The 23,077-nt window shown below is 44.8% G+C and overlaps 1 non-coding gene across 1 annotated transcript; it reads left to right on the top strand.

Annotated features, from left to right (window-relative positions):
• The first annotated feature begins 3,719 nt into the window (after window positions 1–3,719).
• On the top strand, window positions 3,720–3,828 carry LOC136495111 (small nucleolar RNA R71). Its single transcript, XR_010768892.1, has one exon. It is a non-coding gene; the product is annotated as a small nucleolar RNA R71 (small nucleolar RNA).
• Window positions 3,829–23,077: the final 19,249 nt, after the last annotated feature.

Genomic DNA, 23,077 nt, shown 5'->3' on the forward strand with positions numbered 1-23,077 from the left:
CAACTTTGCAAGAAAACATGGGCTATCTTATTCCTCTCTTTTTTTCAAGCGGGCATCGGAGTACCCATTGTTTTATATATCTCGGACACTTGTCCATTTTTTTCAACATTTTTTTCTTTTTTTCTTCTTTTCATGAATAACTTTTGCATAGCCTCATGCTTCTTTTGACTGCAACAAAACTTTTGAGAGATAGCAACAAGAATTTAGAGCATTTATTTAGTGGATATCCTATAGGGCATATTTTTGGTGTTCACTCCCAGTGTAGGAGTAAAACATTTTTGGGTGGATCTAGATGGAATGGCATGTTTTTGCGCCTACCCCCAGTGTAGGAGTAGTGCATATGTGGGTGGTGTGTACGTGATCTTGATTTTAAGAGCATGACAAACCTCTCATAAGGGTCAACAAAGCTTGACTAAACTCAATGCAATGCAAGCAACATATAAGAGTGGAAGTTTTCCTAATCTAAATATCATATATGACTCTGGTAGGAATTCAAGCTTTGTCATACAAGGAACTCATCAGGTAGAATTTTTATGTTTTTCAAAAGATAAATCTCCGAAACTCTAGTATCACTTGGAACAAGATAAACAAAGCTTAGACCTTCTCATATTATATCTGTCAATTACCTAGACTTAGATCAAGCATATGCTACCCATGAGTTTCAAGTTCAGAGTAAATTCTTATATTAAAACAGTCGTATCCAAAACTCGGGAGAATTCAAGGCTGAAAACTAGGTACTTGAAAGGAATTACAATAGAGCAACTATTCATCATATCGATTTTAAGAGATTATCTTCAGAGTCCTTTTTATTCAGCTCTTAAAAAACAGAAAACTAGACACACACTTTTATTTCGTTTTCTCACTTTTTTAGATCACACCTTACTAATGTATATATGTAAGACAAAGATATTTTTTTTGCTTTTAGTTATGCATCTCTTTTTTTAACAAATGTAGAGCAAACTTAAGGATAACAAAATGGAAGAAATACTTAGCTAGATACATGGGGGATGCTCCTCCCCCAAGCTAGATGTTGTCGTGGTCGAATGTTGAAAGTTAAGTGATCCTTCTCAGAGCATGTTTGCCAGCGGTTGTCCTTCACCTATCCAGAAATTTATTCGGGAAGATGTACTTTGGGTGGAGTGAGATGAAGGTGACCAGGTGAAGTTGCTCTTGATCATATGTTCCATCCTGTAAAATACCAACAAGAACACCAAAACTCGTGGCGCGGATTAGGATAAGGGGTTAGCGGTCTGCCATTTGAAGATTAGTTGTTCTTAAGGTTTAAAAATATTTTAGAAGCGACAGAATTCTAGCAGGATGTCTATCTAGTATTTTTAGATTTTCTATTTTATGATAAGCAGAACAGAAAACATGTATGCATAGTATTTTTAATTTTTATGCCACCACAGTGAATATTCCCATGGCTTTTTACACACCATAGATTTATTCACATGGGGCTTTATGACGCAATGATGAAATTTAGTCATGAAACTTTTTATATTTCTTTTATTAACACAATGTAAATGCAGAGAAGTAAATATGGTAAAGTGAAAAATAATTTATGCAATGCTGGAAAGTAAATATAGATAACTACCGATGTTACCTCACGGCGAGGGTTTGGATTTTTTTAAGTCCTCCGGATAGGACTTGGCTAGAGAGAATGCTTTATTCTTTGGGTGCATCATCCGGTCTCGTGCGGTGTAGACTCAGATGGATGCACTTCCGATGATGATGTTACCTTCTCTTTCCATACCTGCTTGGACTGTGGGTTTGACTTAGCCGGAGTAGGTTCATCTTTCATAGGCGCTTCAGGTTCTTCACCTTCCTCCCATTCATTCCATAGGGGTTGGTTCCTTTGATGTCAGGACAATCGACGTCTGCTCCTAGAGCGACTCTTCTTTGGCTGTTCATAAGTAGTATAACTATTAAAATAATAACATACCTTTTCTTCAGGGAATTGGAAGTGGACTTGTCCAGATCTGACGTAGATGATCGCGTTAGTGGTGTTGAGGAACGGTCTTCCAAGGATGATGGGTGTATCATCTTCTTCTTCACTCATGTCCAAAACGACAGGGGCATAGTGATCATGTATTCTTACTATGACATCTTTAGCTATTCCCTCTAGAAATTGGATTGATTGATCCGCCATCTACAATTGCATGTACGTAGGGAACAAAGGTTCGCTACCGAATAGATATTTATACGTTACCTTGGACATTATATTGACACCCGATCCAATATCACAGAAGGTCTTGTGGAAGATTCTTTGTACAATGGTACACTCGATCATTGGTATGCTTGGATCATCCTTCTTAGCGAGGAATGGTAAAGCGAGGAGGTGGTCGTACTCTGATCAGAGTGTGTTGATCATATTGACCATTTCTTCTTGTGGCTAACTGGTCTTGTTCTTCCTCCTTCTTTAGTTGTTCTTCTTCTTGGTCATTGTTGTCTCTTTGAGCAGGTATGCCTTTTGTGGATGACTAGGAGATTGTAAGATGCGGTTCTTGAAAGAGAACTTTTCCTTTTTATCCTTGATTGTGAAACAGATCTTGGCACTGTCCGCGTAGATGATGGCCTTCGTGATGCTTAGGAAAGGTCGACCCAGGATGATAGGTGCCCTTTCATCTCCACCTGTTTCCAAAACCACAAAGTCTACGGGCACATATGATTGTCCCACTCAAACAATGGCATCTTCCAGGACTCCCTTGGGGTAGCAAAGTGACTAATCTGCAAGCTATAAATGCATATTTGTGTACAACAAAGTATCTCCATTAATTTTATCATATATTACCTTAGGCATGATGTTAACACTTGCTCTAAAGTCATAGATAGCTTCCTAGAAGATGTGAGATCCAATGGCGATAGGGATGATAGGTCTCCCTAGATCACTCTTCTTGTCGGGTAGGGTGTAATCTATCCACCTTCCCTCTAATGGTTGTGTGTAGTAGAAAGCTGCATTGTGAATATTGACAAGATTTGCAGTTTCTAGATCTTTCGACTACCCCAGAATCTTACCTTTGTCGGATGGAGGAACAGCAGCCGCCAGCTGAGCTATTTGTGTTTCTATCATTTTATTAAAGCTATGCTAGTTCTTAATGGTAGAAGCAAAGCTATCCATTCTATTATTTATATTCTTTAGAATCTTATCATTGGTAGCTACCTTTCTAGATAATCCCTCCATAAGTTTGGATTGGCCAGCAATTAATTCTCTCTAGGGTGGTTGATTGAAATTATTATAATTATTACCTTGAGGGTTACCTTGGTAGTTACCTCGGTAGTTCGGCCTCTATTGCTGGTTCCATCCTTGATTCTATTGAGGACGATAGTAGTTGTTGTTGACAAAGTTCACAATCTCTTGAGTTTTAGGACAACTGTTCCTTGAATGCCCAGTGTTGCCACATACTTCACACGTCATGCGGGAATCATGAATGTGCATGACTTCTTGCTTTTCATTAGCTCAGTCTTCGAGCTTCTTCATCAATAGGTCCATCTTGGCAGATAGCATGTCTACCTCCTTGAGTTGATGCATACCTCCACCTCTCTTGCGAGTCTAAACACGTTCTTCATTCCAGCCTTGGTTGGAGGCCATCTTCTCCACAAGAGTGGTCGTAGCTAGAAGTGTAAGTGAAAAGAATGCACCTCCAGCAGCACCATCCATGGTCTCACGGGTAATGTTGGTCAACCCATGGTAGATCGTCTACATGAGTATCCAATTCTCCATCCCATGATGAGGACATTCTGATATATAGTCTTGAAAGCATTCCCATGCCTCAGGGATAGATTCATCATGTTACTGCTGAAAACTTGAAATTCTCCCACGCAGAGCATTGGTCTTGCCCGTGGGAAAGAACTTTGCTAGGAAGGTAGTGGAGTAATTATCCCATGTAGTGTTTCTATCTTTGTTGGCATAGAACCACTACTTCGCCTTCCCCAAAAGTGAGAATGGGAAGAGGCAAAGTAGTATGGCATCCTTGGTTACTCCCTTGATGGTGAAAGTGCTGCAGATCTCTAGGAAGTGTTGGAGATGAGCACTAGTATCTTCATGTGCCTTTCCACAAAACTGGTTCGCTTGCACCATGTTGATGAGAGCCAGCTGGAGCTCGAATCCATTGTCTCCAACATTGGTTGTCGGTTAGTATGGATGTTTGCTGTAGTTGGAGCAGAGAATTCACAGAGAGTCTTGTTGGCCATGGCTTCAAATTCTGGTGTTAAGGTTCGCCTTATCTGGTTGTCTTCTGACTCTAAAGCTAAAACTTTCTTGAGTTTAGCTCTAGTTCTCTTAAGTAATGCTTCTGGATTGTCAACGTAGTTTGTTGAAAGATCAAAATCGGTCATACATTAGCCTGCATAAGATATAAAAGTAGACAAAACAGGGGTAATCCTGCTTGAGCAGGGGTCAATGGTTATCTTGATCACATCAATAAGTATAAGTTTATCAATACTTCCTTTGCTTAGCTACCTTCCCCAGTAACGGTGCCAGAAATGCTTGTTGGTATCTATTAACTTTCCACTTATTTTAGTAGTCACCTAATGTATACCTACATCTCTTAACATTATTTACCAGATTGTCATCCCAAGTGATGATGCTAGAAATGCTTGTTGGTACTACGTAGCATTACTACTAGAATAATACTAAATAGTTCTTTATTAATTTATGTGACTAGGAGGAATATATAGATATGAATGAAAAGGAATTTGTAAGCGCACAGATAATTATACCATTGTAGCACTTCACCCGAGAGTATTCCAGGTATCATTATTTATATTTTTACCATAGGGAAGGTCTAACATGGACAAGTATTGATAACTTATACTATTGATGGAGAAGTAAACCATAACCAATATTCTACTCATAATAGGGGTAAGTCATAGGATAAGATATATATATTATAAGTATTGATCAGTGATAATGATAAATCACTCAGAGTACTCCTTTCTATGGCATTAGCATGGTCAGGTAGAATATTAAAGGAATAATTCCTAAGTCATTCTTAATTATAAGTTAAAGCATACATTGATTAGTGCAATTACACCTAATAGTCATTGCTAAGATCATCTTCATATCTACACATAAGGGATATTACTAAGGGAGATTAAGAACAGAGCTTGTCCCCCTTTGTAACCAGATCCTACGTGCTACCTACATCGAGGAGTGGACTACAAAGGACTCAACGGTAGTGTCATGTCCGCGATCTACCACATGACCTGGAATATAGGGTGTATTCATAGGTAAACAATGTATAAGCACCATGCTTACACAATGTCGACCACCCACCCATGGATCCTTAGGGTGAGCGCTATATGAATATATGCATGAATATGATGATAATCCAACTATACTAGGTATATAATCAAAGTAGACGATGAACATTATAATGAAGAACATAAATAAGATGAATACTAATATTGTCATAACAATTGTAGCAAGCATATAAAAATAATGGAGATACAAAAGAGAGAAGGGGTACAAAGATTATACCAAACCACGCTCTTGACACGATCGGGAATTCAAGCGAAGCCTGGTTGCCTCCCTCTAGACCAAGCCTAAGTAGCTATGCCCTAGAATTTATGGAGCTCTGAGGATGATTAGGGTTTCTGTCTTCTCAAATGACTTGATGCCTTAGGGGGGTGGTAGGGGCTGGTATATATAGGCTAGAGCATCCATCGTGAGCCCTTGGATCAAACCGACTTAAAGAACGGTGTAGATGCAACCTTGGAGGCAGTGGAGAACTGACATAACAACGGAGGATGACATGTGGGCCATGGGAGCTGGGTGGCCTATAGGCAGCCCCTCTGGCTCCGCCTCAGTGTGGAGCCCTCTCGAGTCTTCTAGAGTCTTCTGGTGTCCGTTTCGCTACGGATAAGCGCGATTAACTCTGACATCTAGGTCCACCTTGATGGTTTTCTGAATAAACCCTGCAGAAATAACAGATTCACCAAAACTCATTGAATATATTAGTTTAAACCCCTAGACTTTTGTTGGTGATCATATTTATGCCCTTATGCATGTTATATTGATGGTTTATAATGTTTGTTAACTACCGTCAACACCATCATATATATATCCAATAAAACACCACAACTTGATTTGTAGCACTTGTATGTTGTAGCACTTGGACTTCACTTTTTTTGACTTAGCATTGGGTTGGGATTTGCACTAGGCTTCAATACTTGACTCAACATATGATGAATAATACGAATTCAATTGAATCAAGCCTCCAATGTTGATGGTGCCTAGAAACAATCATCCACTTTTTGATGGTACCCAAACTAGTTTGGGTCCTCTCAAGTTAGGTGCAACATACTTAGACAAAGCCTTAGTATGAGTAGCAGGATGTTTTGCAATAGCAACCATAGAGGTACCATTACTATCCTTTCTAAGCACAATATTATCATTAATTGAAATAGGCTTAGAATTATTACTTAGGGGACATGAATTAGCCATGTGTCCCCTTTTCCGGCATGAGTAGCAAACTCTCTTTGATTGAGCCTTTTCTTCCTTGCTCATGTCTTGCTTCTCATTGCCTTGCCTCTCATGAGTTGCTTGAGCCTTCTTCTCAAGCTTGGTAGGACACTCTGAGGCAAGGTGTCTCATATCTTCACACTTGAAGCACTTGATGTGAGCATAGACTTTCTTCTTTTCTTGATTCTTGCTCATCATCTTGGCATCTTGAATAAGCATTGGATGCCTTACTCTTCCACCCCTTCTTGTTTTCTTCTTTATCATCATCAAGTCACCACCATCTTCATGGTTGATCTTGATTTGCTCTTGGGGTGTTTTCTCTTGCTCAACTTGTGGCTTTGATTGAGGCTCTTCTTGTTGCTTCACCACTTGCTTGGTTGGACACATAGAGGCATTTTAAGCATTTGACATGCTTTAGCCTCTCTTCTTCTTTCTTCAACTTGTGCTTCTCTTCATTAGGGCAACCATTTGTAAGATATCCCACTTCATGGCATGTGAAGCACATGAAATGAGATAGCCTCTTTTGTTCTTGCTTCTTCATCTTTCTTTCTCTTTTTCTTTCCCCCTTTGTCATGCTCTTGTTGAAGCCAAGGCCACTCTTGTCACTGAAGTTTCTTTGATTCTTCAACATGTGTTCAAAGGTGACCTTTGAGTTGTAGCACCTCTCTAACTTGTTGCTCAAATTCTTCACTTCTCTTTTGAGCTCATTGTTCTCCTTCAAAAGGTTAGTCTCACAAGACATAGAAGTAGAACAAGCATCTAATTGTGAAGAACATGGCAAATCTAATGAATCATCACAAGAGGTGGATACATGCTTCTTCCCTACATCACAAGAGTTAGTCACATATCACAATTGATCACTTGACTCATGTGATGAGCTCTCATTATTTTTAAGTTTCTTTGAAAATGCTTTAATAAGAGATTAATGTTGTTCTAATAATTCTTCATGAGACACAAGAAGCTTCTCATGAGTCAATTATAGCTCATCATGTGAAGATTTAAAAACATCAAGTAAGTGCTTATGATCTTCACATGAATTCTTTATAAATGATTTTTCATTTTCCAATTTCAATGTTTTAGCTTTCTCATTTTCTAAAGACATGGTCATGCTAGCAAGTCTACTAACAAGCTCATCATATGAATCAACATGATCAACCACATTAGCAATTTGTACCTTTGTGTCACCTTGTGACAAGAAGCAATGTGGTCATGGAGAGCTTGTAGAAGCATCACTTTCATAGCCTGGGCATGAACCATCATCAACAAGTGTGCATGGGGTAGTGTCATCATTTGCATCACTTATGGCATCATCATCGAACTTGTCAAGTGAACTTGTGGTAGATCGATCATCATCATCAATTGACCATGAGGTGGAGCAATCTTCCACAATCACCAAATTATGGTCATGCTCAACACACTCATGTGCCTCCTCCTTATGATCATCCTCCTTCTTGAACTTTCCATCATCACTTGTAGAGGAGTCATCAAAGAAGGCTTGGAGTGCCATCCACATATCATGAGCACTCTCCAAGTCCCACACACATCTAAAAATATCTTCATGCAAAGCACACGTTAGATAATATTGAGCATGTGTATCAAGTCATAAGCAATCCTTTTGAGCTTGGATTAGATTTCTCTTATCCAAAGCATCACAAGAAAAGCCAACAATAATGATCCACCACTCCTTTGAACCCATTGCACAGAAATGATCAAGCATATGGTGTTTCCACTGTGTAAAGTGTGTGCCATCAAAAAAGTGTGTGTCACACTCAACATCTAGCCCAAAGTTCGCCATCCTCTTGGGTCGGTGAAGACCACAAATGAGAGATCTAACTCTGATATCACGTGTAGGGTCAAGAAGGCGGACTAGAGGGGGGTGAATAGTCCTTTCTAAAACTTAATAGCGTTGGCTAACCGAAACAAATGCGGAATTAAAACTATCGGTCTAGCCAAGACTACACCTCTCTATCTAAGTTCACAAGCACCTTATAAAGATCCTAAAGAGGCAACAAAGATGCTGGGCTAGCTAGTGCTCACCTATCCAATTCTAGCTTGCAGGGTCACACAAGCCTATGCAACTAGTACTTCAAGCAAACTGGGGAGCACCTACACAATCTAGTAAGCAAAAGCACAAAGCCACCTAAGATCACTAGCAATGCTCAATAACAAGGCTATACAAGCCAAATTAGAGAGTGCAAAATACTTAGCTACACAAACTTAGCAATGTGACTAACAAGGTTACTCAAACCAAATTAGTCACGCAAGAGCTACTTCTATGCTACCCAACGGCTCTATCTGCGCGCTCTGACAGACACGATCGGACATGATGCTAGAAAATGAATGGACGTAGGCGAAGCAGCGTCAGGTCGAGTCCAGAGAGCTCCTAGAGCCGCTGAGGACCTACCAAACATGTCCGGTCCTCCTGACCAGACGCTCCCTGCGTCAGGTTACACACCACCGTGTGTTTCACCTCCTTTGACCGGATGCGACGCTTCATAGAGTCCGCGGTCAAGCTGAAAACCACACCAAGAGGTCTAGTGCATGACCAGACGTGTCAGATCACCACCACGAATGCACACTAGAGTCATTACTGCCTCAGCTGTTCACGTCAGGGCAGAATACCAGATGTGTCCAGTATTAATACCAGATGCGTCCGGTCACTGCCGACTGCCCGAGCCTAGGTAAATATTGGACGCATTCGGTCCCTATGTCGGACGCGTCCGGTCACCCTATGACCAGCGCTTTCAACTCCTTTTCTTCACCAACTTCTTCTCCTTTGCAAATGTGCCAACACCGCCAAGTGTTCACCAACTTATGCACGTGTGTTAGCTTTTCACAAATATTTTCCAAAGGATTATGAAATGACCTGATTTCTATGAAGGGAAATCCACAGAGTCAAAGTGTAATAAGACCATTGTAGATCATATTACCCAAATTCCAGTCGAATATCACATCCATACAATGAATAAATCAGAGTACAAATAGTGTGGAATTACATAAATTATTACATCACCGCATTGGCAGAATCAAAAGTAGCATTCATTCAAAACAGCTTGCAGATAAGATCACCAAACTCGAGCGTAGGCACGAACCCCTCAACCATCAAACTCCTTGGAGCTATACTCCTCAGCAAAACCTGTGTGCCAAAATTTATCAGTACGATTTGTATTGGCCACTCCCACCCTATGAGTATTGCTTTGTGGAAATTGGATGCAAGTTGGATATATTCAATAGGAACCTATAAGGCTAGGGTTTCCTACGCTTTAGCATATCAAGTATATAATAATAGTTGGTCAAGTTTTAATACCATTCCACCCCATTCCCATCTAGAGACAAGTTTCGATCCTGGGATCGATAAACCACCATCCACACCAGCACCATACCATCGCTCAATCGATAGGCCAACTCCCTCTCGGCACTGTCTCAAGGACCGTAGCCCCTGGCTATGACCAACACTCTCTCATGGGGGAAGAAGAGAAGGACTCATCTCATTACCTAGTTTAAGCAAAACCCAGGAAAGGTCCATAGCTGACAAGTCGACACATGTATCAATCGATCAACCATACACTCTGCAGAGGTTTTACATAACCATAAGATCTGCCTTCCTTGCTGACTGTCGTCAACTAGGCTGATTCCAGCCGCTTGCTAGCCTAGGATAATGCCACTCTACCATTCAGCCCTGGTACACCCCAAGTCTAGTCTAGGGTGGCTAAAACTATGAGTCATGAGCTGGGTCCACAAGGTCTCCATGAAGTCTTGGAAGGGTGTGGGGGAAATCCTCCACGTCCCTTACCTCCTTACACTGTTCGCTATCAACCAAGCAGTAGTGGCAATATCCTACCAAGTAGTCCGGCCATCCCGCACCATATAGGGCGAGTGGTACGTAAGGCTTCTCGGTGAATCTGAGTACTAGTAAGTCCTTAGGGATGACCAAGCCAGAATGTCTTCATCGGGTTTTCCATTTACCATGCCACCACAGCACATCCATCCCGGGCTCCTCCCATCATAGGTTCACACCTAGGACCACCTCATATACCATTTACCCACCACAGGTATCCATTTCCAGGGGTGCCTAGGTAGCACCACATGGCAAGACTTGCCCCAGGCTTGTCGTATACTCCAACTTGGTTGACACAACCCTCACCCTCCACACACCCAAGTCACACACACAGCACTCTCCCCATAGTCCAGATAACACCAGTTTTCACCATGCATGTAGTATAAGCATAGTAGAAGTATAAGTAATGAAATATATAGCAGTAAGCATGTGTCTAGCCTAATAGCAGGGTATGTAGGGGTAAGGTTGCATCAAGGTAAAGGCCTTCAAGTAAGCATACTGCCATGCAAGTCCTATCATAGTATGATTGTAGCAGTAAAGTAAAGCAATAGCAGTTCTATATTAGCCATGCGTAATAGGTGCTACGAGATTGGGTGCGATGTGGCACCTTTAGTGTAGTCGTCTTCGTACTCCTCATGGTACTCACTATCCTCGTCCATCTAGTTCTCCTCCGAGTCTGCATATGTTCAAATTATAGTCACATTAGCGACGTTTATAGAATAGCACAAAGAAGCAATGAAAATTCAAAAGAGCCAAATGTACTCAAACATGGGTTCATTGTGTAAAGCTCAATTTTAGATGAATTTTGGTCCTAGTTTCGTATTTTTCTGAGGTCATATGAATTAGTTATGAATTTCCAAAGTTTTAATCATTTCTAAAAATGGAAAAAGGCTGAATTAATCCTGGGCTGACACGTATCACACTGTGACTGGTCCACGTGGCATGCTGATGTCAGCATGACATCATCATCTTGATCTCGAGCTGACAGGTGGGGTCCTGATGATGTCAGCATGATGTCATCAACGTCATCCGTTCCGACAGGTGGGGCCAGGGTCTCTTGGGTCACTGACCTGTGGGTCCGGTTAGAGTCAACGTCAAGTCAACGGGTGAGTCAATGGTCAACGGGTTAGGGTCACTGACGTGTGGGGCTAGTGCTGCTGACGTCAGCGTGATGTCAGCATGATGTCACCTTGGCTGTGTTGATACTGATAGGTGGGACCCGCGTGACGTCGTCATGACGTCAGCATGACGTCATTTGCTAACAGGTGGGTCTAGAGTCTCTGTGCCGCTGATATGTGGGGCCAGGTCAACCGTCAACATTGATCGATCAACGGTCAACACGGACCGGGTCCGAACTGGGCCGGTTGGGCCTAGATATGGGTTGGATTTGGGCCGGGTCGGCTCAGACACGTGGCAAGCTATGGCGCTGCCATGTCATAGCCATGGGCCTCCACTAGGCTTCGTCTACCATTTGGCCCACACTGCGTGGCCCACGGTGGACTCAGGTTCACGGTCCATGGACTGTTGGTAGGTCTACGGTGGACCGAGTCCACCCTCTTTCCCTTTTGGCTTGGCTCACGTGCACCGAGTGCAGGCGCATGTGGCTGGCGAGGGGAGGCCTCTGCTTCCATCCCCAGTGTGCTCCTGCCAGTGGTGGGCTCACCGGCGTGATCCTACGGTGGCGCTGGCGTCCAATTAATGTGGGGAAAAGCTTCCCCAGGCCATGGCGAACACGATGGTGAGATCTAGGTGGCGGCTGAGGCTTTCTAGGGCATTGGTCACGGCAGTCGGTGGCTCGAGCATGACAGTGTACGGGGATGGCACAGTGGCAGCGGAAAAAGCCAGTCATGTGGTGCACGTGAGCATCATGGTGCTCTAGTAGGCTCGTTGAGTAGGTCGAGGGGACTTCTAGAGCCTCCGGTGGCCTTGGCCACAGTGGCGGCTTGATTCGGCCATGGCGGCGGTCCGGTGGTGAACAGTGTAGGCTAGGTGGCGTAGCAGCGGTCCTCTTCTCTCACGTATGAGCGTGTGGTATGCTTGTTCCTTGGCCAATGTGTGCATGTGTGTGTGCCCAGAGGCCGGAGACGGCCTTGGCCTACGCACTCCTGGTGTGGAGCGCCATGGCTAAAACAACGAGGTCTGGCGGTGAGTAGGGGAAGACCGGGGCTCACTGTTGGTGTCGTGGAAGATAGGATGGTGATGCAGTGGCAGGTCATGGCCGTGTCAAGATGAAGTCATGCAGTGCCGAGCAGCATCGAGATGGAGGATCGAGGCGTCGTCCCCCGCTATGGCGGCACCGACGACGTCGGGTAGCTTCGGCGCTAATTCTCCTTTCTTCGATCCCCTCTCTCTCTTGGCTTAGGTGTGCAGTGGATGGCCACAAGGTGACAGCGGGGCACAGGGATGCATTTTGGGCAACCGGGGCCAGGGCTCTTATAGCCGAAGCTCCGTGCCACCCATGGTGATCGGCATCGTGCGGTGGGAAGGTGCGCGCTGCATCCGATAGTGGCGCGAGGTTGCATGAGTGTGGTGCAAGGGGGAGCAAGGCCATGCCCTAGGCGTGACCCCCTGGCCCGCTCCTGCCAATGCTGTCGGCCCCCAGTCGCGCGGGCGGTTGAGGCGTGGGTGCAAAGAAGACGACACTGTGGTGGTGTGCGACTGACATGTGGGGTCCAGTGGTAGCGGTAGCAAGGGAAGCAGGGAGGCGCGTGGGCGTGAGCAATGCGCCGGGCTACAAGCTGGGCTGGCCGCGTGAGTTGGGCTGGCCTACTGCTGCGCGCGCTAGCTAGGCTAGCTGGCTGCTGCGCGCTAGCGGGCCAAGCAGGCCGAGCCAGCTGCGGGCCTTCTTCTTTTCTTTTTCCCTTTTTCTGTTTTATTTTTCTTCTCCTTTGTTTAAATTTCAAATTGATTTGAAATTTGAATTCAAAATTGGTGTACCTTATTCATTGGAGTTTTAGATATGAGGCCCACAACATTCTTTTATATATCCATATTAGGAATTTATTTAGCTATTTTGTATAACAAAAATAGGTGTAGTTTTGTTATACAAAAATGGAAATAATTTTCTCTTTAAACATTTATTCTTTGGTTTGAGTAATAATTACTTTATGATGTATTTCTTTAAAGGAGTTGTTAGGCATCACATAAAACAGATGAAAATCCAAATCACCATTTTAGTTAACAATGTATGCTATGTTTCATTTGTCAGTATTTAAATAAACATGATTAACATATGGCATGCCATGCTTATGTGTTGACTTGGGTTGGGGTTAGACCTAATGCATCTCTTAGGTTGGGTTTCTATACATGACACTCATCAACCCATGGGAGTTTTTGAGAAAAATTTTGTAGCTGGTATTTTTGGTGTATGGATTTTTGGGTTGTTATAGTCCTACCCTCTTAACAGAATCTCGTCCCCAAGATTAAAGCGTAACGTACTTTTCAAAGAGGTAAGGATATCGTAGCCAGAGGTCAGACTCTTTCTCCCATGTTGCTTCTCTCTTAGTGTGGTTGCTCCATTAGATCTTGCACATAGGAATGGTTTTGCTTTGGGTCTCTTTGGTATCTCTTCCCAGAATTCTGATAGGGTGTTCTTTATACTCGAGAGTGTCTTGAATGTCAAGTGTATCAGTTGGAACTACTTCATCAAGCACTCTCAAACACTTGCGTAGCTGTGAGACATGGAATATGGGATGTACACCCGCCAATTCCTTAGGTAGCTCAAGTTTGTAGGTGAGCTTTCCAATCCTCTTGCAAATCTTGTATGGGCCAACAAATCTAGGGGCAAGCTTTCCTTTCACATGGAATCTAATAGTTCCACATAGCGGGGATACCTTGAGATAGACGAAGTCTCCCACATTGAACTCAAGTTCTCTTCTTCTTTTGTCAGCATAGCTCTTGTATTGACTCTGGGCAATTCTCAAATTCTCCTTCACTTGAGCAACTCCTTCTTTGGCATCTTAAATCTTAGCGGAGTCAAAGAACGATCTTTCTCCCGGTTGGGACCACATCAAAGGTGTCTTACAAGGTCTGCCATACAAAGCTTCAAATGGCGACATCTTGATACTGGCTTGGTAGCTGTTGTTGTAAGAGAACTCTGCATAGGGTAGGCATTTCTCCCAATCAGAGCCATAATTCAGTACACTAGCGCGAAGCATGTCTTCTAAGATCTGATTTACTCATTCTGTCTGTCCATCTGTCTGTGGGTGATAAGCAGTACTAAAATCAAGTTTGGTTCCAATGGACTTGTGCAGAGCTTCCCAGAATCGGGACACAAACTGAGGACCACGATCAGATACAATACTAGAAGAAGCTCCATGCAGTCTGAGAATATGCTCAACATATAGATCTGCTAATTTTTTGGCATCGGTCTTGGTCTTAACTGGTACAAAGTGAGCAATCTTGGTCAAACGATCAACAATCACCTAGATGGAATCATTGCCTTTCTGTGATCAGGGCAAACCAACTATGAAATCCATGGATATGCTCTCCCATTTCCACTTGGGAACGTCAAGAGGCTTAAGTAATCCTGCAGGCCTTTGATGTTCAGCCTTGACTCTATTGTAGGTGTCACATCGTGCCACATGTCCTACAATGTTTGTCTTCATGCCTTTCCACCAGAAGTGTTTCTTCAAGTCTTGATACATCTTTGAACCTCCAGGGTGAATACAGTACTTGGAATCATGAGCTTCTGACAGAATTTCCTCTCATAGTACTGGGTCAGATGGAACATAGATTCTGTTCTTGAACCAGATGGTTCCCTGTTCATCTTCCTGGTGGTTGGTCTTGTAGCCTAGTTTCATTAGACCATGGAGATATTCAATCTCTTCACAACTTTTCTAAGCTTAACGGATGTGATCTATGAGATCATACTGTATGCGGAGCTCATTCAACAAGCCATGCGGTAGTATCTCTAGTTTTAAATCATCAATCTCTTCCTTGAGCTTAGGTGGTACGGATTCAGTGATCAAAGTGTGACAGTAACTCCTACGACTAAGAGCATCTACAACCACATTAGCTTTTCCTAGATGATAGTGAATTTCTAGGTCATAGTCCTTGATCAACTCTAGCCATCGGCGTTGCCTCACATTCAAATCTTCTTGAGTGAAAAAGTACTTCAAGCTCTTGTGATCGGTGTAGATGTCACACTTGTTGCCTATCAAGTAGTGTCTCCAGATCTTCAAGGCATGCACAACTGCTGCTAACTCAAGATCATGAGTAGGGTAACGGTTCTTGTGTTCTTTCAACTGCCGAGATGCATATGCTATCACTCTTCCTTCTTGCATCAATACACAACCAAGTCCTTGACGGGATGCATCACAATAGACCATGAAATCTTTGCTGATATCAGGCAATGCTAGCACAGGAGTTGTGGTAAGCTTCTGTTTCAGTTCCTGGAAGCTTTGTTTGCATGCGGGCATCCATTCAAACTCCTTAGTCTTCTTTAGAAGGTTGGTCATTGGACGGGCTATCTTGGAGAAGTTTTCAATGAATCGGCGATAGTATCCAGCCAATCCCAAGAAACTTTTGATTTCTGTCACATTATGGGGTTGATCCCACTCTTTCACGGCTTCAATCTTGGCTGGGTGAACTGCGACACCTTCAGCTGATAGTACATGGCCTAAGAAGGCAACTTCCTAGAGCCAAAATTTGCATTTACTGAACTTTGCATAGAGCTAATGTTGGGCTAGTTTTTCCAGTACAGTTCTCATATGATGTTCGTGTTCTTCAACGGTGGATGAATAGACAAGGATGTCATCAATGAATACTACCATGAACTTATCTAGATCATCCATGAAAACCTTATTCATCATGTTCATGAAGTAGGTAGGATCATTTGTGAGTCCAAAGGACACCACGGTGAACTCAAACTGCCCATACCTAGTCACAAAAGCTGTCATCGGGATGTCACTCTCTCGAATCTTCATCTGATGATAGCCAGATCTGAGATCAATCTTGGAGAAATACTTGGCACCTTGAAGCTGATCAAGCAGATCATCAATCCTTGGCAAGGGGTACTTGTTCTTGATGGTGACTGCGTTCAAGTTCCGGTAATCAATGCACATTCTCATTGAACCATCCTTCTTCTTAACAAACAGAACAGGGGATCCCCAGGGTGAAACACTAGGTCTAATATATCCCTTTGAGATGAGCTCATCAAGCTGTTTCTTGAGCTTGGCCAGTTCATCAACTGACATGCGATAGGATCTCTTGGCAATGGGTCCTGTTCCCGGCAAAAGATCAATAATGAACTCTACATCACGGTCTGGTGGCATGCCTGGTAATTCTTCAGGGAATACATCAGGGTAGTCTCTGACCATAGGCACATCATGAACTATCTTGTCCTCCTTCTGTGATTCTAAACTGGCTTTAAGGGCACATAGGATAGAAGTGGACTTTTCGGACTGGGGTTCACATCTAATAACTTGGCCTGATGGGTGGGTCACTTGGACATATCTAGGTGAACATGATATGATACCTCGGTGAATGGTTAACCAATCCACACCTAAGATGACATCTAGGTTTGTGGAAGGTAACAGGGTTAGGTTGGCTTTAAAGATAAGACCCTCAATGGTAAGACTCACTCCCTTACAGATGTGGGTGCATTTTAGGTCTCCTAAGGGTGAACTGGTGATGATAGGCTTTTCACATGGGGTTACAAGCAGGTCATGCTCTCATGCAAACTTGGATGATATGTAAGAACAAGTTGCTCTAGAGTCAAATAGAACTAATGCAGTATTGCCATTAACTAAAAACATACCATACACCACATCAGGGGCAGCCTATGCTTCCTCAACATCCAGATGGTTGAGACGTCCACGGGTAGCAGATCCCTTGAACTAAGACTTCTGAGCAGCTGAGTTCTGTGGGCACTTAGTGGCTTTGTGACCTGGTTGGCCACAAGCGAAACAGGTGAAAGGCGTACCGCCTGTAGGGGTTGGCGCGGGTGCCTTCCAGTTTCCAGTGCTTGGTGCAGGGCGGTTCTGTGCTGGGCGTTCATTCGCTAAGCGGGGACAGTTGAAATGGTCCTAAGTGTTGTGGTCGTGAGCATAACGGTCCTAGGTGTAATGATCCTGAGCAGGGCGGGAGTATTTGGCAGTGTAGCCTCCACTACCCCTACTTAATCTAGGGTTGTCATCCCTGTTGTGGCGATAGCATTCCCTGGGTGGTGCATCTCTACGGAACCTCTTGCGATCATGTCCATGGAAGGACTCCTTAGGCTTACGCTTCCTCTCCCTATACTCCTCTCTAGCTTCAGCACGATCTTTCTCGATCTGGATGCAGCGATCCACCAGAGCACGCATCGTGTTACTCTCAATACCACCAAACTTCAGCTTGATGTGCGGGTTAAGTCCCTTGCGGTAATAGTACAGCTTTTCCTTCTTAGGGTTCACAACATAGAAAGGTGCATAGTGCAGAAGGTTGGTGAAATGAGTAGTGTACTCAGTCACCCTGTCCTTTCCTATCTTGATGTTGTGGAACTCCTCAGCTTTGGCCTCCATGATACCCTTGGGAATGTGATACTCAGTGAATGCTTCGGCGAACTCATCCCATGAGATGTTGGTAGGGTCCTCATGGGAATCACTAAAACTGTCCCACCAGGTGTGTGCTGCACCTGTGAGCTAGTGTGTGGTAGCTCCAACACACTCATTGTTGGTGAAAGTAGTGAGGTTAAGCTTCTTCTCCATCTCCTTGAGCCAGTCATCGACTACAAGCGGGTCAGGGTCGGTGCCATCATATGTTGGTGGCCTTAGCTTCAGAAATCCTTCCAACTTCCTTTGGAAGTCATTCTGCTGACCTCCCTATCGACGGTTTGCTCCATTAACAAGGGCTGCAAGAAGTAGGGTCTGTTGTGCCATCACTTCTGCCAGGTTCGGTGGTGGTGATGGTGGAATGTTCTCCTCAGGTGGCGGGGTATTCTCTAGGTTGAAGGGTATCCCTCCACATCCACGGCCACAGCCATGGCCACGGTTGTTGCCACCACGCCCCCCATTTGGTTCGACTGGTTCGGGGGTGGGCGCACGTCCAAGGTTCATTAGATGATTAGATCGGCGGTTCGGCATCTACAACATGGATCATAGGAGTTTTAGTGATCGTGCCATAAGTGCTTATAATTTAGTATGATTACATGATTTTGACGATTTAAAGAAAAATATTTATACTATCCAACACTCATTACAAAGAAGCAATAAGATCCATAAGATGCAATAAGATCCAAAAACATTTATTACATGGGTTTTATTACATAGCATCATCTCCAGTAGCTACACTTATGGAAGCCACTGACATGACTCATGACCACGCAGGGTCATCTACTCTAACTCATACACCGCAGCTAGGATATGACTATTCTCGATCTCAATCTCCTCATCAGACTTGTGAAGTCAGGACACGTACTTCAAAGCCTCGGTGAGCTCCTCAGTAGGCTTGGCTCTAGGTAGGGTAGGGCAGGCATCTAGGTTGAGGTGAGTCGGGGCTAACTCAAACTCCTCTATCCTAGGCTTTGTCTTGCTGCGAATCTCCTTGGGTAGCTGATCCCATATACCCTTCATCTCCCTGAGGCGCTTCCTATCAGACTTCTGCCAAGCCTGCCATGTCCTCTCACACTTGTCCTATAGGTACTCATTCTGCCTAAGTGCCTCGATCAGGTGACCCAGGTTGTGAACGACCTTCTTCCTAAACTCCTCTAAATCCTAAGTCATGGTCTTGTTTCGAGATTGGATTTTCAGCATATCAATCCCCTTGGTCCTTTCTCTGTCTCTTCTGCGGTTGAACTTGGCCTTCTTGTCGTCCAACTCTCTCTACAACTCGAAGACCTTGCTGTCGAGGTAGCAGTTCCTGTTGCCTAGGTCAGTGGCTTTGTCCTGTAAGTCAGCGACCTTGGCTCTATGGACTTCTTCATGATGGTTGAGCTCGTCCTGTAGCTTGGCAACTATCTCAAGTAGACTAGCTCGCTCCTACGCTCCCTATGAGTCTCACTCCTGGTACTCCCATAGAAGGGCCTGGTCCTAACGTCTCCTCTGCTCCAGCTGGGTCATGTACCTGTCCTGCTCTAGTAGGTGGATAGACGAGACATGAAGGCATCTATCCTCCTCGACAAAGATAACTCTACTGGCTGCGAAACTCTGCTCACTTGGGGTAAGGCTGAGGTCGAGGGCCTAGGGAAGTAGACGGAACTCTATCGTCTTCAGGTGCTCATAGTGGTCCCTCATCACTCTACGAAGTGCCTTGTGTGAGATAGCTTGTAGTCCCTCCTCGACTATGTCCTCTATAGTCAACTCGGTGAAAGCTAGGACAGAAGGTAAGGTAGTGCTAGCTGGGAACTCGGCTAAGGTGACAATCGGTCCTTCGATTCCTCCTTCCTGAGCTGGCTTCCCGGTGTAGGAGACCTTGACAAGCTCATCGGGGACACCTAACATGACAAGAACTCGGTAGAGGGTCTGTGCAAAACCCCTGAGCTCACGTAGGTCGAAGGTAAGCTTAGCGTGGTCCAGAGGTAGCAGTCCTAGAGGTGGTCAGTCGATGTTCATTGCCATCTGCATGTTTTAAGGAACAGGTGTTAGTAGGTCAATAATAGATAAGCCTTGCATAAAAGTAAATGCAGGGTCGGTATATAACCGAAGAGGGGCTGTCCATGTCCTATTCTATCGTCCATTTCTGAGGGTTTCGTCCTATGGTCAAGTATGGCTCTGATACCAACTGAAACAACCTAATTTCCACGAAGGGAAATCCATAGAGTCGAAGTGTAATAAGACCATTGTAGATCATATTACCCAAATTCCAGTCGAATGTCACATCCATACAACAAATAAATCAGAGTACAAATAGTGCAGAATTACATAAATTATTACATCACCACATTGGCGGAATCAAAAGTAGCATTCATTCAGAACAGCTTGAAGATAAGATCACCAAACTCGAGCGTAGACACGAACCCCTCAACCGTCAAACTCCTCGAAGCTATACTCCTCAGCAGAACCTGTGTGCCAAAATTTATCAGTATGATTTGTACTGGCCACTCCCACCCTATGAGTATTGCTTTGTGGAAATTGGATGCAAGTTGGATATATTCAATAGGAACCTATAAGGCTGGGGTTTCCTATGCTTTAGCATATCAAGTATATAATAATAGTTGGTCAAGTTTTAACACCATTCCCCCACATTCTAACCCCATTCCCGTCTAGAGCCAGGTTTTGATCCTAGGATCGATATACCACCATCCACACCAACACCATACCATCGCTCAGTCGACAGGCCAACTCCCTCTTAGCACTGTCTCAAGGCCCGTAGCCCCTGGCTACAACCAACACTCTCTCACGGGGGAAGAAGAGAAGGACTTATCTCATTATCTAGTTTAAGCGAAACCTAGAAAAGGTCCATAGCCGACAAGTCAACACATGTATCGATCGATCAACCATACACTCTGTAGAGGTTTTACATAACCACAAGATCCGCCTTCCTTGCTGACTGTCGTCAACTGGGCTGATTTCGACCGCTTGCTAGCCTAGGATAATGCCACTCTACCATTCAGCCCTGGTACACCCCAAGTCTAGTCTGGGGTAGCTGAAACTATGAGTCATGAGCTAGGTCCACAAGGTCTCCATGAAGTCTTGAAAGGGTGTGGGGGAAATCCTCCACGCCCCTTACCTCCTTACACTATCCGCTATCAACCTAGCAGTAGTGGCAATATCCTACCAAGTAGTCCGGCCGTCCCGCACCATATAGGGCGAGTGGTACGTAAGGCTTCCCGATGAATCTGAGTACTAGTAAGTCCTTAGGGATGACCAAGCCAGAATGTCTTCATCGGGTTTTCCATTTACCATGCCACCACAGCACATCCATCCCAGGCTCCTCCCATCACAGGTTCACACCAGGACCACCTCATATACCATTTACCCACCATAGGTATCCATTTCTAGGGGTGGCTAGGTAGCACCACATGGCAAGACTTGCCCTAGGCTCGTCGTATACTCTAACTTGGTCGACACAACCCTCACCCTCCACACACCCAAGTCACACACGCAGCACTCTCCCCATAGTCCAGATAACACCAGTTTCCACCACGCATGTAGTATAAGCATAGTAGAAGTATAAGTAATGAAATATATAGCAGTAAGCGTGTGTCTAGCCTAATAGTAGGGTATGCAGGGGTAAGGTTGCGTCAAGGTAAAGGCCTTCAAGTAAGCATACTACCATGCAAGTCCTATCATAGTATGATTGTAGCAGTAAAGTAAAGCAATAGCAGTTCTATATTAGCCATGCATAATAGGTGCTACGAGATTGGGTGGGATGTGGCACCTTCAGTGTAGTCGTCTCCATACTCCTCATGGTACTCATGATCCTCATCCGTCTAGTTCTCCTCCGAGTCTGCATATGTTCGAATTATAGTCGTGTTAGCGACATTTGTAGAATAGCACAAAGAAGCAATGAAAATCCAAAAGAGCCAAATGCACTCAAACATGGGTTCATTGCGTAAAGCTCGATTTTAGATGAATTTTGGTCCTAGTTTTGTATTTTTTTGAGGTCATATGAATTAGTTATGAATTTCTGAAGTTTTAATCATTTCTGAAAATGGAAAAAGGCTGAATTAATCCTGGGCTGACATGTGTCATGTTGTGACTGGTCCACGTGGCATGCTGACGTCAGCATGACATCATCATCTTGAGTACGAGCTGACAGGTGGGGTCCTGATGATGTTAGCATGACGTCAACATGACGTCATCAACGTCATCCATTCCGACAGGTGGGGCCAGGGTCTCTTGGGTCACTGACCTGTGGGTCCAGTCAGAGTCAACGTCAAGGCAACGAGTGAGTCAACGGTCAACAGGTTAGGGTCATTGACGTGTGGGGCCAGTGCTGCTAAAGTCAACAGCTGACGTCATCGTGACATCAGCATGATGTCACCTTGGCTGTGTTGATACTGATAGGTGGGACCAACGTGACGTCGTCATGATGTTAGCATGATGTCATTTGTTGACAGGTGGGTCCGGAGTCTCTGTGTCGCTGACATGTGGGGCCAGGTCAACCATCAACGTTGACCAGTCAATGGTCAACACGGACCGGGTCTGAACTGGGCCGGTTGGGCCTAGATATGGGCTGGATTTGGGCCGGGCTGGCCCGGACATGTGGCAAGCTGTGGCGCTGCCACATCATAGCCATGGGCCTCCACTGGGCTTCATCTACCATTTGGCCCACACTGCGTGGCCCACGGTGGACTCAGGTTCACGGTCCATGGACTGTTGGTAGGTCTACGGTGGACCGAGTCCACCCTCTTTCCGTTTTTGCTTGGCTCACGTGCACCGAGTGCAGGTGCGTGCAACCAGCGAGGGGAGGCCTCTACTTCCATCCCTAGCGTGCTCCCGTCGGTGGTGGGCTCACCGGCATGATCCTACGGTGGTGCTGGCATCCAATTAATGTGGGGAAAAACTTCCCTAGGCCATGGCAAACACGATGGTGAGGTCTAGGTGGCGGCTGGGGCTTTCTAGGCCGTTGGCCACGACGGTCAGCGGCTCGAGCACGATGGTGTACAGGGATGGCACGGTGGTAGTGGCAAAAGCCGGTCATGTGGTGCGCGTGAGCATCACGGTTCTCCACTGGGCTCGTCGGGCAGGTCGAGGGGACTTCTAGAGCCTCCGGTGGCCTTGGCCACGGTGGTGGCTTGATTTGGCCATGGCGGCGGTCCGATGGTGAACGGTGTAGGCTTGGTGGCATAGCAGCGGTCCTCTTCTCTCACATATGAGCACATGGTATGCTCGTTCCTTGGCCAGTGTGTGCGT

The sequence above is a fragment of the Miscanthus floridulus genome, chromosome 11 (assembly GCF_019320115.1).
Source record: "Miscanthus floridulus cultivar M001 chromosome 11, ASM1932011v1, whole genome shotgun sequence".
NCBI lineage: Eukaryota > Viridiplantae > Streptophyta > Magnoliopsida > Poales > Poaceae > Miscanthus > Miscanthus floridulus.